This window comes from Cryptomeria japonica, chromosome 5 (genome assembly GCF_030272615.1).
Source record: "Cryptomeria japonica chromosome 5, Sugi_1.0, whole genome shotgun sequence".
NCBI classification, from domain to species: Eukaryota; Viridiplantae; Streptophyta; class Pinopsida; order Cupressales; family Cupressaceae; genus Cryptomeria; species Cryptomeria japonica.
In genome coordinates this window covers 325,388,948-325,406,857 of record NC_081409.1, presented here as the reverse complement: position 1 = coordinate 325,406,857, position 17,910 = coordinate 325,388,948, and the positions used below count along the sequence as shown (strand labels likewise).

The window sequence follows — 17,910 nt, the reverse complement described above, 5'->3', positions numbered from 1 at the left end:
CTATCCGTGCACAATCCACAATAAAGCAACACTTGCATCACATATCTGCAATTAAGTTTCGTCTTCTCCGCAATAAGATATCAATTTCATGGATTCAGTTAGCTTCAAATGAGATGTAACAACAGCAATGGGCTTCAAAAAATCAAATCTTTCAACAAACTCAGACAACTTTATGGTTGAGTGCTATCTATCCTTTTGTGAACGAAAACTTTGTAACCACAATCAAATAGACTTATACAAGTGACAAGAGACACTAAACCTAAGGACTACAGTGGATGTTGGTGTCAAGTCTTAGTTTTCTTTTGATTTTATCTTTTGGTGACATGTTTTTTAGCTTTTCCGGGATGTCTCTGACTAGAGATTCTATCTCCAGGATGTCTTTCACTAGAAAGGTGAGGATGGGATATGATTCACCTCCTATTATTTTGTTGTCTGTGGATTGTCTCTTAGTAATGCTATGACTTGTCCAATGATATGAGGACATTATGAGTCTAGTGTGAATTGGGGCATTAGTTTATTGCATAGTCCAGAGATGATAATCTCAATTAGTTAGGTTGTTTTATGCTATTGTCTTGATGTGTTTCATACTTAGATAAATCTGAAAATGCTCATAAGGAGGTAATAAATATTCTTACTTCAAGTCTTAGGAAGAGCATCCTCTCTAAACTGAGAGGTATGGTTAAAAATCTTTAACTAGATTACTCTGTTGATTACTAGTTATAAACCATACTAATATATGCTTACTAGTATATGTTAATGTATATCTACAAGTATACACATGTACAAATACCTTCACATACACATTAAATATTACTAGTTATAAACCATACTGATATACACTTACCGATATATGTCAATGTACATATACAAGTATACACGAGTATCCATACCTTCACATATATGTTAATTATTACTAGATACTTTAGATTTTAGATTATATTTACTTAAAAGAAACGTGACAAACTATTCTTATGCAGAGGTTTCGTATAAATTTACTTAAATTTCACAAAGGTTGTTGCCACGATTTAAGGTTTCATAACAGTGAGAATATATTTTACAACTAGACATAGATATAAATGTAGAGCCAGGAGTTCTATTAAAGAACTCAGATAACTATAGATTGCCTACAAATTTTTATGAAGGAAACAGGGGTTCTGTTGTTCAAGAAGGAGCTAACAACACGATAGCCCCTATTTTTGAATTCGACAAATTTTAAAATATTTGCATCTTGTGTGCGATAATCGTTGGTTTAGAAGGTTTCCTATCATCCTAAAATGCTTAGTTTCCTGTCGTTCTAGAATGGAATGATACTGATATAAATAATTGCCAAAAATAAACACTTTTATTTTGGTATAAATTGAGGTGATGAGTATCCATCTCATTCAAGACAATGTTCCACTCCAAGTACTTGCGAAGTCAATTCCAAACGTGGACAAAGGTATGTTGGATTGGTCTTTAAACTTTGTTGCCAAAGTGGCTCGAGTTTCTAACGAAAGTTGTGGAAACTTCATCAAATGTTGTTAGCAAGAGAAGGTTAACTCCAATCGGCCTACTGCTGAGTTGAATAAAGAATAAAAGAAGCCGATTTAATCAACTCACAAGCATACCTAAAACTACCTATGTGGAAGACTTCATCAATAGTTTGGATACATTGACAAGTTGGTTAACTTTATAAAGAGGTCGATGTATATTAACTTATCAAGTTGTTCCACTTTCAAAGTGACCACTGTGAGTTACTCTAGTTTTGAAAGGGACCGATAAAGATATTAAGGGGAATAAGGATCAATTTACTCCACCATCCATTCTTATCGGCAACTTGGGCGAGTTTTAAAAGACTGATTCATTTTATTTGAAGCAACTTGTTTGAGTTTTACTTTCTTATCGTGAGTTGTTCATGATGGCAAAAACATTGATGCTTCTTCATAGAGTTAGTTATTATAACTAATTCTTGAATTGTTTCAAAAGTTCATCTACACGGTTCTTACCAACATCATACCAGCCCACGCCAATGTAGGATCTTTGTGACAAAATGCTACGAAGGGAGATCATCCCATAACATGCCATGATTGCAGATTAAGCATAAAATGGAGGTGTCGAAAAGGCTTCAAAAACTTTCAAGTGCAGGTGTGAAAGCTAAATTCATCACCTTTTCCCATACCTCCTTTATCAATGCTAAAATGGAAGCTTTGGTATAGTTTATGGACATGCCTAGCAAAGCATTACAAACAAAGGATTTTTGTCAGATGTTCAAGTTAGATATGTATGAAATGGGGAATCAAGACAAGATTTATAAACCGTTCCATATGATTCCATCTCGTGGAATGTAATAATCGTAGGCTACACACAAAGTGAATTTGTTGAAAATGCTTTAGAAAATATGTAGCAAACGCAACGGCCAGGGTGGTAGAAATTTCTTTGTCAGATATTATTGTTTGCAATGCTCTTATAGGCATGTTTGTGAAATGTCAAATCATAGTCGAATTGTTTCACATAATGCACCAATGAAGTAGAGGGGAGCCAGATAATGGTTGATATAATGGTGATTGTTCGAGCACCATACATTCAAGTTATGGAATCATAGATAGTGCACGTGAAAATTCTACCCGACTATTTTAGAGAAATGTCGCCTTTTGGAGTATGAGGGTTTGTCGATAATGGACGAGTTAAGACGGTTTCAGAAACCTTCAAACAAATGCAATTGGTGGGTGTAGAGCCAAATTCTGTCAAAATCCTTCCCTACGCGAATGTGAAGAAGTGAGAGACTTCGAACAACATCAAAGCACAAAGAAATAACAGATTTTTATCAGATTTTGTAGTTGCAGTGCTTTCGTCAATATACATGCAAAAATCTAGAATCATATACTCACACCCAAATCGTTTGATAAAATGCCTCAAAGAGATATTATCTCGAGCATCATCCGACAGATCAAGTAACCATGAAAGTCAAAGTTGTTCTATGATGGAAATCTCCTAATGACAAATTGTTCTTCCAAGGGTATAGATTTTAATTTGTCTCTTTATAAAAGTGGTTTATGTCACTTGTTGTCACTTAAAGTTAGATAATGGGCTTCATTTTTGTAAAAGTTAGGTAAATCCTAACTTATTTGTAAAGGATAGTTATCCTAGGTGATTAACTTAGGTACTTATTTTAAGTGATTCTCTTAGGTAGTTATCCTAAATGATTGCACTAGGTGGTTATCCTAAGTGGCTATTTAGGAAGTTATTCTAAGTAGTTACACAAGGTGGTTAGACTAAGTGGTTACCAAAAGTGGATATGAATTAGTTATTGCGGGATGCCTATAAATACAAGGATTTTGCATTGTAAAAGAGTCTTTTTACAAAGGGAAACTCTGTTGAAATTCTAGGAGAAACTTGTAATGACATTTTGATTTGCACTATGTATAGAAAGGATTTTGGACTTGTATATTTCCAAAAAGACAATGAAGAATACATATTAGTTCGTGTGTTCTAAATGCATTCATGTGTTATCATTGTTGATTTCTAGTATGTCAAATTGGTAGTCTTTTTATGCATATGTGATGTGTACAATTGATGTGATGATACACAAGCAACCTTTGGTATATTAGTTTGAATGTGTTAAAGTATCTTATCTCTGTGTATGTCGAGATTTGTCATTCTTCTTTATCATCATCTCATGGCTAAACATATTATGTTATAAACTCCCCTTGCAATTTGTTACGTATGTTGAGAAATCTCAGCTGATGTCTATATGTCTATTGTGGGGGTTTATATCTTTAATCTTTCTTTAGTTTTGTGTTTTCCTTCCTTTTTGTACTTTTAGGTCAAAAGTACACAAAAATCCCCCATCATACGAGGGAGTTGCTCCTACCAAACACAGAGGAAGATTGTGGCCTCACCACAATCTCTCCAACTGTTGGCATGATTGTCACTGCACTTTGGGCAAACAGGGTCAATTTCAAGTAAACAATCATAGTGACAAATCTGTTTACCAACACAACAGAGTCATAGCAGAAAATAAGATATAAATTTCCTTCTAATTTGCAAACTATTCAAACCCTTACCCAAAATCAGAAGTACAGGGTCTTTTATACTTTCTCATTCTAAATTAGACTTGCAAAGACAGTTAAGTTATCCTCTGATGTATATGCATTTATACATATATATTTATATATATCTTTATATCTTTATATATATATATATATATATATATATATATATATATACATATACATAGATATACATACATATACATATACATATACATACATATACATATACATATACATACATATACATATATATATATATGTATGTATGTATGTATGTATGTATGCCTATTACATCTCCACATGGTAAGATAAAAAACACAGTCAAAACTATATAAACCCTTCTTCATTGATTATGAGTATATTTGAAAGAATAAAATTAACTTCCTATTTTCCTTTAACAAAAACTCAAGTAAAAAAAATAGAAGAACAGTAACTGCTTATAATTTAGAAACCCCATTTTCTAATTTCTCAATGTTGAATGTAATGGCATAATAACACTATAGTGTTAGGGTTTAAGCCTTAACATGACCTGGTTTGATTTATAGAAGATGAAATGTCTGGTAAATTCTTCCTAGAGTCGTTCCACACTACAAACCCTCTGTCCTGGAAACGCCAAGCAGAAAATAAAATTCGTAGAGCATAAAACCTTAGTTCCATGGCTACCAGAGTAAGAATAATGAATCGTTCTTTTTCCACATTGGCTTAAGCATTTCGAAAAACATCTTTCCTCCTGCCATACACCCTAATACCAGGCAGATTTCCTCAAATCCGCCCCCAAGAGTCACACAAAAATCCCTCATTCTCTTCATGTGTTTTTTTTTTACATCTCAAGCTTCCTGGAGAAGCTTCTTGGGCTCACGCTAAAATACCCGATAGAAAATATCTTCTATTCATATCGATAAATGAATATATTCAATTTCATTTATGCCCCAAAATATATTAAGGTTATGCGATAATAATTGTTAAATATGCATTACGTTTTTCTTTAAAGAAAACTTCCTTTCATATTGATAAAAATAATGAAGTGTTTGATAATATATTATTGTCCCTTTATTCAATTGCCTAGTAAAAATTATAACTTGCTCAACAAATAATATTAGTGTAAATGAGCATAGCACTAGGAATAAGGGGGGTGAAAATGTCTTGTTCACTAGTCCTTCCTTTTAAGTCACTAATACCTTTAGCGACAATACGATGGGTCACTTTATAATTAAATAAATAACATAATATTTACCATTTCCTTTATTATTATTTTTTTTTAAGGTTACCTAACCTTTCAAGAATTTTGCATAATATATTCATTTATTTACATTTATGAATATATACGCCTTAGGTATGCATGCCTATGGGGCACGTATATTGTCGGTGTACATACTCTCATATTCATGTTATGCCTAAGATGTATATATTGATATATATACATACATAAATATATTTACCCGATGAAACATGAGCCTCTGCAAGATTTAAGTAATAATTAATTAAAAATTCCTTAAAATAATAATAACTAATTAATTAAAAATTCGTAAAAATAATAATAACAAGTTACCTGGAAATGTAAACAAAAACCTAGGGTTGTGAACCCTAAAATATTTGCGCGGACCATCTAGGGTTACTTGACACGATGACCAACAAGGTTCGACAAGGTGAATCATAAGTCTACCTGGCTCAAGGTTAGAGTTCCAAAAAGCACGAGTTCTTTCTTCCCTTTACCTCTCGGCCTAATGATACTTTCCCTCCCTTCGCAGAGGACGACGATCTCCTGCACACACTTGGCCAATTAAACTAGTTAGATCCAAAATCTTGTCCTATTCTGACATTTCATAATTCATTGACAAAGGTAAAACATCATGTCACAATGTTAACTATCAATTCATCAATTTACCAATTAAGATTTATCAAATCATCATTATAAGCATAGTTGACATCATTCAGATATGCATGAACATCTTAGCATATCCATTCAATTAAAGTATGAAAAAATAGGGCACATTGATTCCATTTAAACATGAAAACTAGGGCACATTCATTCAAATTAAACATGAAAACTAGGGCACGTTAAACATCTTGCAAGTATTGTTAGAGTATTCGGGTATTTACTTGATTAATTAAACAATATTTGTTTAATTATTTAAGTTTCCTTTATCTCTTTTACACTTAAGCTAACTTTAGGTGCATAATAATTAATTCTTTTATTAATTATTATGTGCAAACTTAGGTTTTCCCTTTTTAGGGTTTCTTGACCTATTAAAGGTTAAGTTCTTTCTTTTCATTGTATGAAGAAGAAATTTTTTTACATTACACATTTTGTGAATATTGAGCTCTCTCTTTTTGAGCATATTTTCTGTGTATTTCTTTCTTCTATGATTTGCTTCCTTGCTTCTCCTTGTAACAGGTTTTTTTAGCTTGCAGAGATCATTTGGGCTCCTGTGGTGTTGTATTTTCTCAACTCCTATATGGTATTAGAGTGTCATATCTGGAGCTACTTGTTCTTGTTTTGATATTTTTTTGCTTTGGAAGTAAATTTGGGGTTTCAGGAATTTTTTTTATGTACCTAGGGTTTGACCTTTTTTTCATAGCACTTTGGGCCTAAATGAACCTCACCATCGTGCTCAAAAGGCCCGAAAACCCCTATGGTCATATAAAATTTGACCTATTTTGGTTCCTGAGCCTCTGGGAGTATTTTTTCTCAGATCCAGGTCATACGACCCTGGCACAGAATTCGAGAAAAAAAATTCAAAAAAATAAAATAAAAATATTTTGCCTTTTTACGGCATGCAGGCCGGATTTTGATTTTTTATCAAAAAAAATCTTAAAAAAAAATCAAAAGAAAAGAATAGGGTTTGAAATTTTTTATTTTTTTTTTGCAAAAGTTTTTTTTGGGGGGGGATCCCCACGGTACGCAGGGTACCGTGGGCCCCCTTGCCCACTTGCTGCTCCTGTCGCCCTGTCAGAATCGGCCTCGTCTACAACTCCTTTCCAGCCTCCGGCTCCTTGCTGGCCCCAGCTCCTTGCTGGCCCCCGGCCTTCCTGCTTGCGGCCCAGCAGCTCCCACGCCGCCTGCCGCAGTGCTCAGCCCCCGCGCCGCCAGCCGCCAGCTCTACTCCCGCCGTCGGCCTCCTCCCTGGCCCCCACCGCCGGAGCTCCTCTCGGCCACCGGACCACCACCAGGCCTCCACCGGAGCGCCACCCACTGGCCACCGGAGCACCACCCAGCCACCAAACTACCTTTTTTGCCTCTTTTAGGGGGGGTTTGATTTTTTGGCCATATCTTGGGCATACGGAGTCGTTTTTTCCAAAACAAATAGGCGTCGGAAAGCTGGTTCCGAGTTGGACCTCGTCATGATGGTATTTTTTTCCAATTTTGTTGTTTGACTATGTTTTTTTCCAGTCAAAGTGAGGTCTAGTTTTTGCACTCTGGGAGCCATAGAATGAGCATCCAACCTCCGTTTTTCAAAAAGTTTATATTTTTTAGAAAGCATGTGCTATTTACTTTCCAGCCATCTGAGTTTTATTTCCAGATTCTGCTCCATGCATATTTTATTCAGTTTTTTGCTTTTCAGCACTCTGGTGGATATCATGGTTGTTTCAGGTCCTGGGACCTCTTCTCTGAGTAGGATGTCTCTATTTTGGTTCACGTTTCTATTTCCAGTCTTCTTATCATTGTAGCTTGTATTTATGCAAACGCATTGAGATAAAGTGCCATCATGCATTGTTTACTTGGAATATTGCATATCTTGTGCTTTGTTGTACATGCACTACTTATAAAGTGCCATGAGGGGGTTGATGTTTGCCTGTTGTTTGCCATCTTCCTTTGTCCAATGAGTGTTCCTTCCACAACATTCGCCTCATGATGTGTGTCAAGTGAGTGTTCCTTCCACGACACCTGTACTTTTCTCAGCACCTTTGATGTTCATGATTCTTCGTCATATAGTTCTTCTTGGTTGTTCTTTTCAGTGTTCCTGTCCCTCTCCCACTTCCACATTATTGGGAGGTTTGTCCTATTGGTTCTAATGCTTCTGTGGTTCAATTGATCAGCTCTTCAAGCTTTGGTGTTTTCATGCCATCTATATCTTCAATTTCAGTTGTTTGCCTTGTTTGCCTTCTGATTCGAGTAGTGTCATTTGAGGGCACTCATGCAGATTATAGTCTTCTCTACCTGGTCATGTTCTATTTCAGTGGAGGTTCTTCAGATCAGCAGTTATTCTTCGACAGAGTTTGTAGGTTCTTCATGCTTCAATGGTGTTCTTTTCCATCTCTTTTTGGAGTAGAGTTTTGTTCCCACGTGGTTTTCTCTATTTCTCCAGTTCATAGAAATTTCATTGTATTTGGGTACCTGATCAGGCCTTGTTGCTGGGACCCATCTTTTCTGCTTTTAGTAGTTATTCTAGGTTTTAGCTTCTTCCTAAGTCTAGCTTAAGGGGGGTGTTAGAGTATTCGGGTATTTACTTGATTAATTAAACAATATTTGTTTAATTATTTAAGTTCCCTTTATCTCTTTTACACTTAAGCTAACTTTAGGTGCATAATAATTAATTCTTTTATTAATTATTATGTGCAAACCTAGGTTTTCCCTTTTTAGGGTTTCTTGACCTATTAAAGGTTAAGTTCTTTCTTTTCATTGTATGAAGAAGAAGGTTTTTTACATTACACATTTTGTGAATATTGAGCTCTCTCTTTTTTAGCATATTTTATGTGTATTTCTTTCTTCTGTGATTTGCTTCCTTGCTTCTCCTTGTAATAGGTTTTTCAGCTTGCAGAGATCATTTGGGCTCATGTGGTGTTGTATTTTCTCAACTCCAATAAGTATAGCATAAATGCACTAGGGCAAACATATATCAGGGCATGAATACTGCATATTAACAAATAGGGCACAAGTGGGATGTAACAAAAAGACTATACTTTCTTCATAAGTGAACTTATCTGTATTGTCATAAATATATGTATAGATCTTAAGACCAATTATTATCGATGCAATGGTCATTACCTTGATGGGTGTTCTAGGTAAGTTAGATCTTGCTTAGTTTGGGCATGAAAGTTTGAATTAGAGGTAGAATCATCTTAGAGAAATGTTCTATCAATAGTCCACGCCCTTGTGTATATTTCCATATTTAACATACTTGTCTATTACAAAAAAATTCAACTATAGCTTTTGATAAAAATCAGTTGTCTAGTACCCATTGAAATAAATATTCATTTAAAATCTCTAGATAATTATGTGTCAATATTTTATTTTATTTTTAATAAATCAATTAAATAAACATATATATATATATATATATATATATAATAAATCAATTAAATAAATATAAATAATTAAGGGTTGTGACAACATGGGACCAATGCAGCTCAAAACTCCTGGGTCCCTCTCAAAAGGGTCCCAATTTGAAATGGGGTAGGATCTATATCTCCCCGATAGCATTCGATTCTCGGGGCTACACTTGAACATTGGAAGTCAGACCAATCGATAATTTACCTAGGGAGCCCTATTATTTGATATCAATCATATACCCTATTATTTGTGCAATCGTGAAGCATTCATCATCAAGCATTCTCAGATATTCAAGGTTGCATTTCATCCTTCAAGCATTATGGAGAAAAGTTACATCAATATTCATGCAAGCAGATGTGTGTGATTAGGGTTTTTCATGTTCATGTGTTTGTCATGCCATTACATTTAACATTTGTGATTACATTCAAAGAGAATTGCATCATCATCAATAATTGTAGATCTAAGGTATATCTCCTTAACATTTATTCTAGTATTTGCGTTATTTCATTCAAGGTTAATTCCTAAACCGAGGTTTGACTTAGGCAAACACCTATCCCCAACATCTCTCCTTCTCTTTCTATGTGCACGAAACCAGTTTAGGAGTTGTACTCAGGAATTTCGACAGAGTCAATAGTGATGAAAAGGTCAACTTTTGACAGAGAAATTCAGAGGACCTATTCTAAACTTTTTTTTTTGCTCAGATCTCAGTTGGTGGCTTTGTGGGACATCTATAGCTTAAATTAATCAAAATTCCACAATCCATAGTGATTTGTTTCTAATTCTTCTAGATTTGACCGTGTAGCTTTTTGATGTTGCCAATGTTTTGGATCAAACACCATGATAAGAGAGCAAGTGAGAGAGAAGGAGATCAGAAAGTAGGATCTCTTGCTCTCTCACTTGCTCTCTTGCCCTGATGATGGATCATGGTGTTTGATCCGAAACATTGGCAACATAAAAAAACTACACGGTCAAATCCAAAAGAATTAGAAACAAATCTATAGCTTACTGCTTCTATTGATTTACCTCAATAATCCCTTATTTTACCCTAATTTAACAATTTACAATCCATTTCAATCTAGAAAGAGGGAACAAAACCCTTACCAGTGAGTTTAATCAAAATTTTAGCCCTTTCCTTATTTGGACTTATTTGGATTGAGGCTAGATCTATTAGATTCAACCCTCTTTCAATGTATTGCCTAATTTGGTTAATTAGTGGTCTTATCCTACTTGGTGAAACCCTAGTTCCAAATTACACCATTCCAAAGAGGTGGAAGGATAAATGGTCGACTCAAATTAGAGTGTAGGTATAGGAAATAAGAAAATATTAGAGAGGTGGTTAAAGGTAAATTAGAGATGAATGACACTTGTCATGGAGGGAAAAAGCTAATGAAATAATTAACTAAATACATATTATTTAATTAATAGAAGAGGTGGAGCCAATTAAATAAATAAAATATTTATTTAAATGGGGAAAGGCTAGAAGAGGATTAAGTGAATTAATTAAATAAATAAAGATTTATTTATTTAATTAGGCTAGGACAATTTTAGGTATCTACAATACTTACGACCTACAATTCTAAAGATGGATATATAAATAATTTTATTAAAAAAACACTTATTGATGAAGTGTGAATGCTTCTTGAGTTTGTTAGCATTATTACCCTCTCTTTGTTCAAGAAGCCTAATATCTTGAGAGTTTACGGCAAGATACTTCCAAAAATTGCATGATAGGAAATATTTGGTTTGATATCTCTTCATTCCTTATTTATATCAATTTCTTCCTCTAACATTGTTCATTCCTCCTCTACTTCCTTACTCATCCCTTTAATGTAGAATAATTTCTTTTTTAGTATATTTATGTCCTCAACTTTATTGCTATCATAGTTAAAGCACAACCCTTCATCTTTCTTCTCTTTAATTTGTTGTGGAGTCAACCTAGAAAGTTAAGGAAGTGAATGTCTATGAGTGCTTCTATCTCTCATGTTCACAAGAACTTTCCTTAATTGTCCATATAATTTTCCTCTGTAATCATTACTTTGGGATATATAATTTGGATAAAATATGTATACACCTCATATTTGATGTGATCCTTTACCCCTTAGGAATACTTTCTTCAAATTTTCCTCTACAACATTATTCACTCTTAGAAAAAATGTTCAAAAATAATGAATATAATATTTGACTATACCTCGGCCTCAGGATGAGGATATGAAGCTCTTTTAAATTTAGCTTCCCTCTCTTTTGAGAATTTTAAGACTATAGATACCAATCCATTTTTGAAACATAATCTCTCACTATCAGCATGATTATGATCTTTCTTCCTTCTATATTTTAAATGCACTAGTAAGGGGCAAATGATTAGTTCTTTTTGAAGTTGAACTCTTGTAAGTAGCATTCTTTTGAATAATGAGTTTCCTTGTTGTTCTAAGGTCTAAGTAAGGGAATAAATTCCTTAAGATATGTAATAGAAAAGAGGGCACTAGTTATTATTTACTACATTCTAATCTGTCTAACAAGTTCTGGAGTAGTGTAGTGACTTCAACATTTTAGGGCAGCATTGCAGGTTGAAGAATGAGTCGCATGGGTGTTAACTCGAGGACAGATGGGGGAACATGGATAGGAGAAGATGGATGAAAGGAAATTAGAGGCCGACAACGAAGTATTTGCTTTTGTAATAGGAGATGTATTTAAAGCATAATACAATGTAATATATATATTTTTAATGTTGTATCCGAGGAGAAACTCCTTGGTAAAGCCATGTATTATCTATACTAGTGTTAGGCAATAAAGCCTAAAGAAATTCATGTATCATCTGTAAATATTTCTGCTAGGAAGAAATTCCTTGGGCAAGATTGAAGGTTTTCTTTACCCGGTTCTTTCCTACCAGTGCCCACACTAAACCAGGGTGTAAAACATTTTTTAAATTAATAAAAATATTCGGCTACGACCTATTATCTATCAAAAAAAAAAATTGACTATACCTATTTACCTTATTTTGGTAAGTTGGTTGAAAAGTGTTATTCCTTAGATTATCAACATAATGTTTAGTAAGTTCCTCTTTAGAAATGCTTCTTTTTCTCCTTTTCACATATCCAAAGATACTAAATGAATTTGTTTGGTTCTAATATATAAGGATTCCATTGTAATTTTTTGTTGACAAGGAACAAGATGAATATCAAAGAACTACTTCATTTAAAAATTCCAACTAGGTAGGTCCTTACTATTAAACTTTGCATATCCATATTTGGTGTAAAATGGATAGCCATAGAATTACTTGGGTAATGATTCATATTTAGATCTAATTCAAAATGAAAAGAATTATTCCCCTTGGAAGACTCATTGTCTTTCCATGTCTTGTTTTGTGGCTCCATATAATTGGAATATCTAGAACCATGGCTAGAAACTATTTGTCTAATCATTTCCATGAGATTTCCTATTTCCACATTAATCTTTGACAATATTTGTTCCTTCATTTTGTTAGTTTCTTCCCCGATTTTCCCTCATCATCATCTTGGTTTATTGCTTGATTTCCTCTATCTTGATCATGTATTCATCAGTTGTGGTATTCTTCTCCTCAAGTACAAGATTCTCTTTGCCAAGATTTTTCTAAGAGTGAATGTATTATTTTGCCTCTTGTGGAGCCATTATGGAAAAATAATTTTACAATAAATAAAACAAAATAAATCTAATTGATCTAAATTTTTATTGTAAATTTCTTAGATCTAGATCTCACCTTGTAAAAAAGAATTCAAGAAGTTATTGATTTGTAGAATAGTGGATTTACCCTACTTTTATAATAACTTTCTCAAATGTAATCCAAATGACCTTAAATATAGACTCTATCAACTTCAACAAGTCCTTGATCAGACCTATAGAAATTATTAAAATTACTAATTTGTAGTCTTGGGAGAAAATTGAGTAGAAATCCTAATTGCCTAATAACCCATTCAATTCTTCTACAAGTGACCTCAAATATGAGTTGTATTAGCTTCAACATGGACTTATAAAATTCTTTAATTTTTTTTTTTACCGATTTGAGAAAGATATAAAGTTCCCAATTTGACCTCTTGAGCTAAATTTTTTTGCCTTAATTCTTCCCCTCTAAATTCTAAGACCACGCTTTGATATCACTTGTAATGAAACAATCTTGAAAAGAAACAAGTATATTAGGAAACATGTTACAAATAATTGAAAATAATTGATAATAATAAGACATTTTGAAGGTTAAAACCTCTAGATATTTCTAAGAATATAAAAATTCATAATATCAAGATGATAAACTAACAACTAATAAACGAACCACTAGTTCCTATATATACCCTACTTAAGCTTTTGATGCAACACAACGTGACTTAGATACCTAAATATAACATCTATTATGACTTAATTATCTAAATACGAGTACAATAATTATTAATTATCTTATTTAAGGTCTAAGGTAGCCACAAGTTGACTACTCATAACTCTATGCACACTTTATGATTAAGGGTGTATCTAATGGCTATAATCATTCACCAAAACATACATTTTTTTATTTTATTCTTTAAATTAATTATTTTTTCAAACTAAAAAGGTACAATCAAGTATCTAAAAATAAGAGTCACATGTAAAAGGGCTTATCTTTGTTATAGTCATCACAATAACAATATAGAGCAATCAAAAGTAATGATAAAGTATGCAAGGATGAGACTATCAAGTCTCTTTCTTAGATAAAAGATATTATTCAATCAAATTTGGAATCAATATGATTATTGGGTTCTCGTAATAGATTTAAACTATAACTCCATATATGGAATCACAATCTCATGCCCAAAATTAATTATTTCAATGGCCTTCATGTCATGGCAAGATCCTCATTGTTGAAAATCTTGAGAATAGGGGTTTCTCCCTTGCCAACAAGTCCATTTTATGTAGAGGATAACAAAATCATCAACCAATTATTAATTTAGTTCCCTTTCACCTAGAATACTAGCCAAACCATCTTAAACAAGTTCAAACCTCAATCGATTTGGACTCAAGATATTCAATTTTCGGTGACTAGTTTGGTCTCTCCCTTTACTCATCCTACTAAAACAAAAATTTGGTCACAAGCCCTTCCACATATCTTATAGGGAATTTGGAAGGAATGAAATAAAAATATCTTAAGAAACAAATGCAGGCCCTAAATTGTAGTGATGATGAAAATTTTCCAAGCCATTCAGAAAAATGTTTAACATTTCCCAAATAAAAAGGCCCAAAATATTCCCTATGACTATTGAAAATGAAGTTGATTTGAATTGGAAAATCAAATTCACTTTGGGTATTAATTTTGTTATATTTTAGAAAATAAGAAGTATTATTTGGATCCCCATAGTTATGAGATTGATTAAACTCGACTTTAATGGCTCTTCTAAAGGAAATCCTAGGTAGGAAAGAGGAGAGGGAGTGCTTATGAATAACAAGGAGGAGTTGATTATTACTTTTTTCTAAAACAATGAGTGTTAAAACTAAAATGCAAAAAGCTATGTTTATCTTCTTGAAATAGAGTTAGTAAAAGATATTAACATTCCTAACTTAGTGATTGAAGGAGATTCATAGAATAATATTACTTCTTTGAAATTCTAAACCCTCAGACTATTGTGCCATTAATAATATTATTTAAGACATTAATACCTTTTTAAAAAATAGGAATATTAAAATTATGCATACCTATAGAGAAGGAAACCAAGTGGCAGACCTCTTAGCTAACATGGGATTCTTTAGTAATGACTATAGTAATTGGATAGAAGTTGAACCCCTTCCTCCTAATATAAAATATTTAATTATACATGAAATGAATAATTAATCATGATCCCAAACTACCTTTTGTATGGAGGAAGATATGGAATATCATGAGCTAAAATTATAAAAGTACCACAAAAATTTTATTAGTATTTATAAGGGGATAGAGTTAAAATATTTTATTAACTCTCATAATAGGTATAGTCTTGTCTTTTGTTTGATTACTAAAGTTTAGGTTGTAAAAATTAATACCAAGGTTTCATTGAATTTTATGAGAATGGATGAAATTTCAACCAAAATTGATCCTTCCTCTTGTGACCTCATACACAAGAATACCACCAATTGGAACATCTTAAGAAGCTATGATCTATCCTCTTGTTTGGAATCCATCAACATTTTTTGAACCTCTACTATTAAATGTGTTTGTTAGGTCCTAAAAGGCTAGAGTAGTTTGTGTTAGGAGTATCTCTTTCTTCATTACTAAAGAGCTAATAGCTCAACTGAGGAGTCTTAAGAAAGAATGCATAAAGTTATAGAAGGACATTAAAATAAGGAACTAGGAGCATAGAAATATATTCCTTTGAAAGGAGAAGGGGATGGTATATTTTTAAATGGTTATAACAAGGATGAACTTCCCATACCATGAGATGAAGTATTTTGTGTTCCCATTAGATAATTTATATTGGAAGGTACAAGAGGGTTTATTCCTACCACTTTTGAATGCTAAATAATCTTAGATACCTAATTAGAATGAGTTTTTATTTTTATTTTATTTTTACGTTCTTTAGAAGGATTGGTGGTTAATGTATTGTTGGGAAAGGATGTTATGCCTACCCATTGAGGGATAATTTATTGTTTGTTTAGCTGTAAGCTTGTGAAGACCCCAACCCTTACCTTGTACCCCAAAATTGTCAACCCATCTAAATCTCCTCCTAAAGTGGGCCAATCCTTCTTCCTCATTCCACTGATGCTTACCATTTTGTTCTAGATTCTAAAATCTCTCCAACTATGATCAATACTCTCCATTTATTTTCATTCTCTCCATGATAATTTGATAATTGTTGTCATTGATAACCCTAGCAAGGTCACCATGTAGACACAAGAACCCAATATCAAATATGTATCTAGGGTTATTCAATGGTTACCCACAAGACATCTAAACCTATTAAAACCCATATTATTAATTCTAGTTTTGGGAGAGAAAAAGGTAAATGTATTAAGATAAAAGGGACTTCTTCCAACTATAATGCTAGCACTAGACTTGATAATCAATTGGACTACAACAAACCTGTTAAGTAAAAAGATGCTCCTAAGAAAACATAGCCATAGAAAAATGATCATAATTTTAAAGGTAAACCCTAATGCTACAATCATTTTATCAAATAAGGATTAAAGCCCTTGAGGATAGTTGTGACCTCCAAAATAATATTTTGAATTTGGTTATTTGGAAACTCAAGAATCTCATAACTGAAATGTAAGATATTTAATTTTCTTACTAGAAGGAGAATACTGAAGGTGAAATAGAAAAGTGGCCTATGATCAAGATTTATGTGATGAAGGAAACAAGTTCTCCATCATGTTTGATGATTGGGAAAATCCCAAAGGATGAATGTGTCCCCAAAAAATCAAAGATGATTTGAAGAAAAATATTACAAAATTGTGAAGTTCAACAAACACACAATTAAGAATTTCTCAAATAGCCTAATTGTCCTCTAAATGAAACTAGACAAGAGGAAAATAAATGAAACTAGTGATATGTCAACCAATGAAACTAGCACTGAATTGTCTAACCCTCGGCCTATTATCATTGAATTTAAAATAAAATTTTAGAAAACTTGTTTGGAGAATAGGCCAATTTCACAACCGACTAGTGGCAACAACTTTAGGTCATAAGAATTTGGTTAATCATAAATAGGCTTATCTTGTGTTATGATTTTCTCTCTTTTATTATATTTTTTTGTTGTTTCTCTTATTGATTTACGTTCCTAGTAGCCTTTAGGATTTGTTTAAGTCCCACATTTTATGGATCCCATCTCTTCTACCTATGTGAGGAGAAAAATGATGATGAAAAACTATTGCAAAACTACAAAAGATCCAACCACAACAAAACCTAGTTCTACAACAAAGCATTCACCATACACCAACGAAGAAACCTAAGAACATGCAAATCAATAAATGAAAGAATATTACCATTCACATGCCAAGTAGGGTTTGATATCCATTGTCTCCTATCTCCATTGATCTTGTTTGATAAATTTGTTCTCAAATTTTGTATGTGCACAAGAGTTCAACAAAGAATGGATTGTGGTTGTGAAGTCGCCTGATCGCTTGAAGGTTGGACTGCATTAAGATTTGGTAGTTAATTAGAATTGAAAGGATGAAAGAATCCTCTTATATAGAAGACACTTTAGAAAATGGAGGGATAAGATTAAGAAGTGAAAAGTTAAATGGTCAACCAGGATTAAAAGTTAGGTAGAAAAAAATAATAAAAGATGAAGGGCGTAGGAAGAAGAAAATTAAAAGATAAATGACATGTGTCATAGAGGGAAAATGAAATAATTAAATAAATAAAGATTTATTTAATTAATAGAGGAAGTGGGACCAATTAAATAAATAAAATATTTATTCAATTTAGGGAAAATGATAATTTAAATAAATAAAAAATATTTATTTAAATAGGGAAAGGCTAGAAAAGGTTAGGTGAATTAATTAATTAAATAAAAATCTATTTAATTAATAGAAAGATTAGGATAAAATAATTAAATAAATAAAATATTTATTTAACTAAACAGAACAATTTTAGGTGTCTACACTATCTATTAGCATTTAAATTATAAAAAGGTTTAG

General features: G+C 32.8%; 1 long non-coding RNA gene across 2 annotated transcripts in view; it reads left to right on the top strand.

Moving 5' to 3' along the window:
* The window catches only part of LOC131062384 (uncharacterized), a 58,619-nt gene extending 46,416 nt beyond the window's left edge, over positions 1–12,203 (top strand). The window contains exon 4 of one of the 2 annotated variants that reach the window (XR_009110885.2): positions 11,854–12,203. This is a non-coding gene — a long non-coding RNA (uncharacterized LOC131062384). The remainder of the gene's footprint in view (positions 1–11,853) is intronic. The other variant, XR_009110884.2, reaches the window with a different exon arrangement.
* The last annotated feature ends 5,707 nt before the right edge of the window (positions 12,204–17,910 follow it).